Genomic DNA, 8,505 nt, shown 5'->3' with positions numbered 1-8,505 from the left:
TGCTGCGGGGAAACCAGCAGATAATGTAATATATTTTGTTGCAGCAGATTTCTGGACTCTCTTCTGAAGTTCTTTGGAAAGATTTTAGGAATTCCTTAGTGAGACTTGACAGATTTTTCCAAAAGCTTCCCATGACTGATTCTCCTCTTCAGTGCATGCTCTCTGAAAGGTGTTCTTTGTAGGACAGTTTCCAATAGGTGCTGGTGAACTTTATGAGCACCTTGCATAATTTAGATTGTCCTGGTCCAGAGTGTTAATTTCTGTTTATTCTGACTGTAAATCCTCCTTGTCTCTGCTTTGGGTATGTTACGTCTAGAACAGCTGCCCTAATCTCAAGTCTGTTCATTTCTCTCGCCTTTTTCAGCTTCCTTCTTCAGGAAAACTTCTGATTTGGGCAGTTTTGGCTTGCCTTTCCCTCTCTCTCCCTGAATTTCTTTTTGTTGAATCCTGAAGTTCTAGAGCAGGTTATCATAGAGAGAACCTAAAGATCACACTAAAGCAGTGTTTCTCAACCTTGGCAACTTTAAGATGTGTGGTCTTCAACTCCCAGAATTCTGGGAGTTGAAGGCCACACATCTTAAAGTTGTCAAGGTTGAGAAACAGTGCACTACAGTGAATGTCTGACAGAGCACCAAGTTTGTCCGACTCACTAGATCAAGTTCCCTGTTTGGACTGGGGAATACCATAGTTAAAGTTACCACAGATTAGCATAGTAGTCAGTGGACTAGTAGTCTGATTAAGGGCTGACCTGACACTTTATTTGACAACATTATGTACTAACTCAGCTGCCTGATGCTCAAAAGGGAGTTTGCAAAAGGAAGCCAGGGCAATTTCCACCCCCACCTCCCACCCCTGTGTGAACAACCAAGTCCCATTAGCTGAAGACAAAAGCTGGCTGGGCTTTTGGTTGGAGCTGGGAATTCTCATTTTCAACACTTCTCAAATTTATATGTTTAATAAACACTAAGTAATGTATTATATACCAGTTTCTAATCTAGCAAACATAATAAAAATGTGTATTAAAAGAAATCATAAAGAATTGCTGCATTCTCCCGGGGCATATAAACTCTCTGCTTATTTGTAAATCAAGTCATTTTAATGACTTTATTAATCAGTTAGCATGCATTTTAATTTAAGAAATATTTGAAGTGTAAATAGGAAACTTGATTTAAATCCATATTTAAGTCATTTACGCTTTTTTTTCTCATGGTGGTTTAAATCATGATTTAATCACTGTAGCAGCAAACACATTAGTATGGAACTAATGTGTACCAGATGTTTTTAATTTTTCCAGATATATTTTCCAAAAGCCCCAAGCTACAAAATAAAAACCAATGCTCCCAGTGCTTTCTTACTTTGGAAACTGTGATACCTGGCTGGGGAATAAGCATCTCAGTTTGTCTGCTTTGCTATGGGAATTGCACTTGTTATCATGTGGCTTCAAGGCGCAATCAAAGTGCTGGTTGTCACCTATAAAGCTCTTCATGCTTCAAGTCCCATCGATAAATCAATGTCATCTTGTGGGACATCGCGGACACACCTTTTCTGTGGCTGCCCCTGCATTTGGAAAACACTCCTCTGAAGTCTGCACAGCCCTGACCCTGCTGTCATTTAGGAAAACCTTAAAAATGTTATGTTTTTAAGCAGGTCCTGGGGCAGTGTGTTTTGTGAGTCCACACAGACACTGATATCGGATATTTTAATCTCTTGATATTTGCGGTGTTTTTCTTCCCTGACATGGCAGTTACATTGTTTTTCTTACTGGTTTTACTATTTTCCTTTCCTTGGTTTTCATGTATTTAATATATTGCACATGGCCTTGGCAACTGTGGTGGCTTATGTATTGATGAAAAAAGGGGAAGGGCCAAATGACTTGACACTAATCCCATGTCATACAAGAGCAATTAAACTATATGGATTTATACTGGAGGATGATGAACTGAGGTTACAGTCTTGAATGCATGTCTGGATTTGGGGAGTGGTGTTCAGTAAGAAAACTGGTAGAGAAATTCAATAGGACCATAAGCATTTAGGATTTGCTTTGTCTTCCTCTCTCTCTCTAAAATAAAGCAGCCATGTCATGCTCATTTGAATACATGGATGACTGGCTGGGTTCAGATATGATGTTTTGGTTAATTCATTTATAGTTGGTTGACTAAGATTGAATGCCTCAGTTCACACAACACACTAAACCAGAAACTATGTTCACAAACCACAATAGCTGGGTTCGCACTCAACATGCCAATATAAAGACTTGGGGATTCCTAATACCTCTTTTCAGCTTCACTGTCTTCACTGAGTTTGGCGCAATGGAAAAATGTAGAAAAATCTTTGTCAGAACTGCCCAAATGTTGGTCAGATCTGCAAAAAGAACCCATGAATCTCTGCAAATGATCCGCTGAAAAGTTTGGCTGATGCTGGAGTAGTTGTCCGCAAGTCCACAGTATAGTGTTGTGAATACAACAGTAATCTGCATGGAAAGTTGTCAGGAGGAAAAGTTTTCTCCAACTTCATCACAAAAGTCCTTGTCTTTGTCTAATATATGTAAAAGAAAACCTTGATAAGTTTGAAACAGGTTGGAACAATGTGCCTCGGACTGGTGAAGCAAAAATTGAAGTGTTCAACAATAGCCACACAAGATACATTTGGAGCAAAAAGGAGGAAGCATTTGAAGAAATGAACATCTGGCCAACTCTTGAGCACAGGTAAGGGGGGTTGCACTTGTTGAATATTTCAGCAGGGCAACCATCTGAAACATACCTCCAAATCCATGTTAAGTACTTTCAGGAAAAAGATAAAAGGATTTGGGATGGCCTTTACACTCTCTATATAGGGACGTGGTGGCGCTGCGGGTTAAACCACTGAGCTGCTGAGCTTGCCGATCAGAAGGTCGGCGGTTCGAATCCGCGTGACGGGGTGAGCTCCCGTTGCTAGTCCCAGCTCCTGCCAACCTAGCAGTTCAAAAACATGCAAATGTGAGTAGATTAATAGGTACCACTTCGGCAGGCAGGTAACGGCATTCCGTTTAGTCATGACCATGGAAGTGTCTTTGGACAAACGCCGGCTCTTTGGCTTTGAAATGGAGATGAGCACCGCCCCCTAGAGTCGGACACGACTGGACTTAATGTCAAGGGAAACCTTTACCTTTACCTTACACTCTCTAGCTTTGAATATTAATGAAAACCTTTGGGGAAATATCAAACATGTTGTGTATGCAAGGAGACCTAAGAGCATTTCTCAGCTAGAAGAATTCTGTGAGGAAGAATGGGACAAAAAGTAGAAAAGAAAGAACAGCCCAACAGGAAATGTTGGAAGCTGTTATTTCTGCCAAAGTAGGTGTTAACAAAGCACAGATGAAACCCTTTTTTGCGGTTTCTTATTTAGAATCTGTAAGCAACTTCCCCCAAATGGTAAGTATGTACTTGAATTTGCAAAAAGAGATCATGTTATCTCTGCACCAAGTGGAGGTTGGGTCAACTTCTGTTCACTTAGGGATGCATTGAAATGTGCAGTTTGCTCAGGGGGCCTAACTTTTGCATATAATCGTAAGCATGCAGATACTTCATCTCAGTCTTCTCCACTACACTGAGATAAATTGTATTTTGTTTTGAATTGTAATAAATTGCAATCTGCATGTATGTCCATCACTTAATATCTGTAAACGTAATGCAAATCTATGCTGTTGCTTTGGCTAATGTATTTCCTCTTTTGTTTTGAGAGGTGTAAGTGCCCATCTGAATGCAGTTACCCAACTGAAATGATGCCTTCTCCCTCCTGAAAACACAGCAGCCAGGTAAATCCCATGTCACTAAGCACAATACTGTACCATCCTTGCCACAGCCAAGGCTATCCCATTTGCATAACTTCACAACCAGAATTATAGGTGTAAGTAGAGTGTGGTGCAGTGTCCAGCATCTAATAATCTAAAATAATAATAACAAACTAAAATAAATTATTATTAATAATAATAATAATAATCTCCACTCCCTGAAAATTCAGTGACAGCCCCCCTCAAGCTGTCCCTTTCCATGGACTGGGAATTGGGCATTATAACTAGAAGGGACCAGTTGGGGAAAATTATGTGGTGCACCTCAGGCAACGTGACTTGTCACGGCTAACTAGTCTACACATCTGGCTGCTGGACCTCACAAGGATTTCCCAGCAAGAAAAAGCAGCATGAACACCAAACTGCTATGCCATACAATTAAAAAAATATATCCTATGCCAATGATTACACTACAAAACTTTGCTAGCCAGTGAGAACTTGGAGATTTTTAAAAAAAGTTTCTCTTGATTTTCAACTATTCTAACAGTAATAGATGCCTTTAGACTTGTTGGCAACATGGTAACTTGGGCTCAATTACTAGCTCAGCAGATGGAGGTGAAGGGGGAGTGAGAGAGCAGATTGATATAATGGGTCTGGTTGAGTTTGCACAAACTCTGGGTGTGCGTGTGTATCTGTGTGGGTAAAATCTTATCTTGCTCATCTATCCCAGCCCTTAGGCATTAGTAACTTGACCATTTGGGGGTCCCATCTCTGTTTCTTCTTGAATGAACTGTGACAACATGGGGAAAGGGCTATGTGCATTTAAAAACTGCCTGGTTGGGTCTCAATGCAGGCCTATCCAGCTCAGCACTCTGTCTCCTGAAATGGAACCAGCCAGATGCCACAGAGAAGGTCTGTTCTTAATTCCCAACATCTGTGAGTCCAAACTGCCCTCTCCAGGCTTCTCAAGAACACATTTAAATAGTTTGTTAAGAGGTTGCCATGGTCCTAGTTCCACTACAGCACATTAACATTGTTACCTTGGAAATGTGTGCTTCTCCAGATTTTGCAATGCAGTTCATCAGTTAAACAGTGTATTAAGGAAACAAGTGTATGAAATATATGTTTCATGAAAGTAAGATACACACCTACATTATAATAGACAAGACTGAAAACAGTCTCTTATGGAAATCAGTATAGATAAAGTTCATATTTAAAAAAAAACCCAACTTTACAGAACTATAAAAGTGAGAAAAACTGACAGACTCACAAAAACGAGGAACTGAATAAAACTAACCTTGTGTAAGGATTGCCTACCCTAATAGACTCAGACTCACAAGCAGGAACTTAATGATATCTGATTTATTAAAGAATAGTATGCAAATACAGAGAAAGCTGAGAATGAGTAAAAGCGCACCAAATACAAACTAAAAACCCTCGGCTCAAACGTAATCCCTCCCCTCACCCTGCCGTTGCAAACTCCCCCCGCCCCCAGGTGCTGGTAACCGTTTCTGCTGATGTCCTGGGAAAGGAACCTTGAACACATGAGATAACCCAAACACATTCCAATCCAGCTGCTAACATATAACAAACCCACGAGATAGAATCCTCCTCCTCTCCCAGATGAAACACCCATCAGCCAAATGACATATGAAACGTTACGATGTAACGGTAACATTGGAATGGTGAACATGACATACCGCCCCCCCAAAAATACTAAGGAGCAGGTTTCATAGGATACGCTAGATGAAAGCGTCTAACTAAAACAGGAGATTGAACATCACAGGCAGACACCCACTCGGTGTGGAAAGTGTTTCCACTGAATGAGGTACTGCAGGGTGCCACGAAGTCTGCAAGAATCAAGGACCTCCTTCACCTCAAAATGCTGCTGTCTGTCAATCATGATCGGAGCAGGAGGTGGGGGTTGCAGATGCCAATGATTGGAGTGGCTGACAGGCTTGAGCAAGCTGCAATGAAAAACAGGATGCAAACATTTCAGATTGTGTGGCAAATACAGTTTAAACGTGACAGGGTTCACAACTCCCACAATGGGAAAAGGACCAACAAACTTAGGAGCCAACTTCTTCGAGGGCTGAGGGGACTTAATGAACTTGGTGGAAAGGTAGACCTTATCACCAACTTTAAAATCAGGTTGAAGAGCCCGTCGCTTATCTGTGTGCAGTTTATAGGCAGATTGGGCATCAGCCAACGCTTGCTGAATCACTGGCCACGAATCTGCTAGTCGAGCAGCCCAATCAGACACAGAGCAGGGCTGCGCAGGGGGTTGAGGCAACACAGGAATGGGGACAAAATCCCGTCCAAAAACAATATGGAAAGGGGTGTGTCCTGTGCTCTGATGGACGGCGTTGTTATAAGCCACCTCAGCAAAAGGTAGCAGATCAACCCAATTATCCTGCTGATAGTTGACAAATGCCCTCAAAAATTGCTCCAGGGTTGAATTAAGAACCTCCGTAGATCCGTCAGTCTCTGGATGCGATGCAGTGGACAATGCCTGTTTGGTGCCCACCAGCTTCAAAAATGCCTTCCAAAATTGGGAAGTGAACTGTGTCCCACGGTCCGTGACCAAGCGGGAGGGGCTACCGTGAATCCGGTAGATGTGGATTAGAAAAAGGCAGGCCAATTGCTGAGCAGACGGAATAGAAGCACATGGAATGAAATGGGCTTGCTTGGAAAAGTAGTCCTTTACCACCCAAATCACATTCTTTCTCTGACTAGGAGGCAAATCCACAATGAAGTCCATAGAAACCTCCTCCCAAGGATGGGAGGGGCTGGCCACCGGCTGCAGCAGCCCGTGCGGTTTACCCCCCTTCTGTTTTGACATGGCACAGACAGGACAAGAAGCAACATAACTTTTTACATCGCATCTTAATGTGGGCCACCAAAATTGGCAGCGTATTAGATGCAAGGTTTTGACAAACCCAAAATGACCAGCCACTTTATCATCATGAGACCTAATCAAAATTTCCCTTCGCAAACTGTCAGGGGCATAGAGGCGGTTTTGCTTCCAAGCTAAGCCTCTGTCAAATATAACATTGTCTCTATTCGCTTGCAACCAAGTATCAGATTTCACCTCTAGCAGAAACTGTTGTTGCAATTGCGAGGGAACTGGCGTCCTGCCCCCAGCCGGTGAAACTGAAGCTGGAGGCAGCTGCGCATGAGTTTGACTGCGTGTGACAGCTTGCAAACCCAATTGGGGTTCTGTCCACACCGTACCCACCATGTCAAGTGCCTGGACTGAATCCTGGGGCAGGCGGGAAAGCGCATCAGCTAGGAAGTTTTTCTTGCCCGGAATGAATTTCAACTTAAAGTCAAAGCGACTAAAAAATTGAGCCCAGCGGATCTGCTTAGGACTGAGCTTACAGGGCGTGCTGAGCGCTTCCAAATTTTTATGGTCAGTCCAAACCTCAAAAGGACATTTAGCCCCCTCTAAGAGGTGGCGCCATGCCTCCAAAGCAGCCTTGACTGCAAAAGCTTCTTTTTCCCAAACATGCCACCGCCTTTCCATCTCGGAAAATTTCCGGGACAGATACGCACACGGCTTCAGGTGGTTATCAGCATCCGCTTGCAGCAAGAGCGCTCCAATTGAGAAATTGGAAGCATCCACTTGAACCACAAAGGGTTTAGTGGGATCAGGGTGTTGAAGAATGGGTTCAGCAGTGAACAGGCTTTTGAGTTTGTCAAAAGCCAACTGGCAGTCAGGTGTCCAAGTGAGCAATGCCCCCGGGTTCTTTACCTTGCGTGTGTCCCCCAACCCCTTTGTATGTAACAAGTCAGTGAGAGGCAACGCAATTTCTGCGAACCCCTGGATGAATTGGCGGTAATAGTTGGAAAACCCAAGAAAACTTCGGAGCTGCCTGCGGGTACGCGGGCGCTCCCACCCCAAAATGGCTTGAATCTTTGCAGGATCCATCTCAATGCCCTTGTCAGAGATCCTGTACCCCAGGTAGTCAAGCTGAGTCTGATGAAATTCACACTTAGAAAGCTTAGCATAGAGCTCAGCCTTTCTCAGTTTGCTAAGCACCTGTTTCACCAAGCGCTCATGTTCCTCTTCCATTTCAGTATAAATCAAAACATCATCCAAATAGACCAGTACACCCTTGAACAAATGTTCATGTAACACTTCATTGATCAATTGCATGAACACCCCTGGCGCCCCCACCAACCCAAAAGGCAAAACTTTATACTGAAAAGAACCCAGTGGACAATTGAAAGCAGTCTTCCATTCATCCCCCTCCCGTATGCGGATGCAGAAATAGGCTTCCCGCAAATCCAGCTTAGAGAAGATTTTCCCCTTAGCCAGATGTGCTAACATGTCTTTTATTAACGGCAGAGGATATTTGTTTAATATCGAGACTGCATTTAATCTGCGGTAATCTGTACAAAGTCTCAATGTCCCATCCTTCTTCACTCGAAACAAGACGGGGGCGCCCACTGCCGAATTTGCTGGTTCAATAAAATCCCTGGCCAAGTTTTTGTCCAGAAACTCCCTCAATGCCGCCAGTTCCTTTTGAGTCATGGCATAAATTTTCGGTTTGGGCAGTTGAGCCTCGGGGACCAACTCTATCGCACAGTCAGTTTTCCGATGGGGTGGGAGTTGGTCCGCTTCTTTCTCACCAAACACATCCGCAAAGCCTTGGTGTTGCTCTGGCAAGCCCTCCAGTGGGGTGACAGTGAAATGCGGGGTTGCTGCTGCCGCACTCCCTACTGCAGCCTCCAGA

Source organism: Candoia aspera, chromosome 4 (genome assembly GCF_035149785.1).
Source record: "Candoia aspera isolate rCanAsp1 chromosome 4, rCanAsp1.hap2, whole genome shotgun sequence".
In the NCBI taxonomy this organism is placed as follows: Eukaryota; Metazoa; Chordata; class Lepidosauria; order Squamata; family Boidae; genus Candoia; species Candoia aspera.
This window is presented reverse-complemented; position numbering follows the sequence as displayed.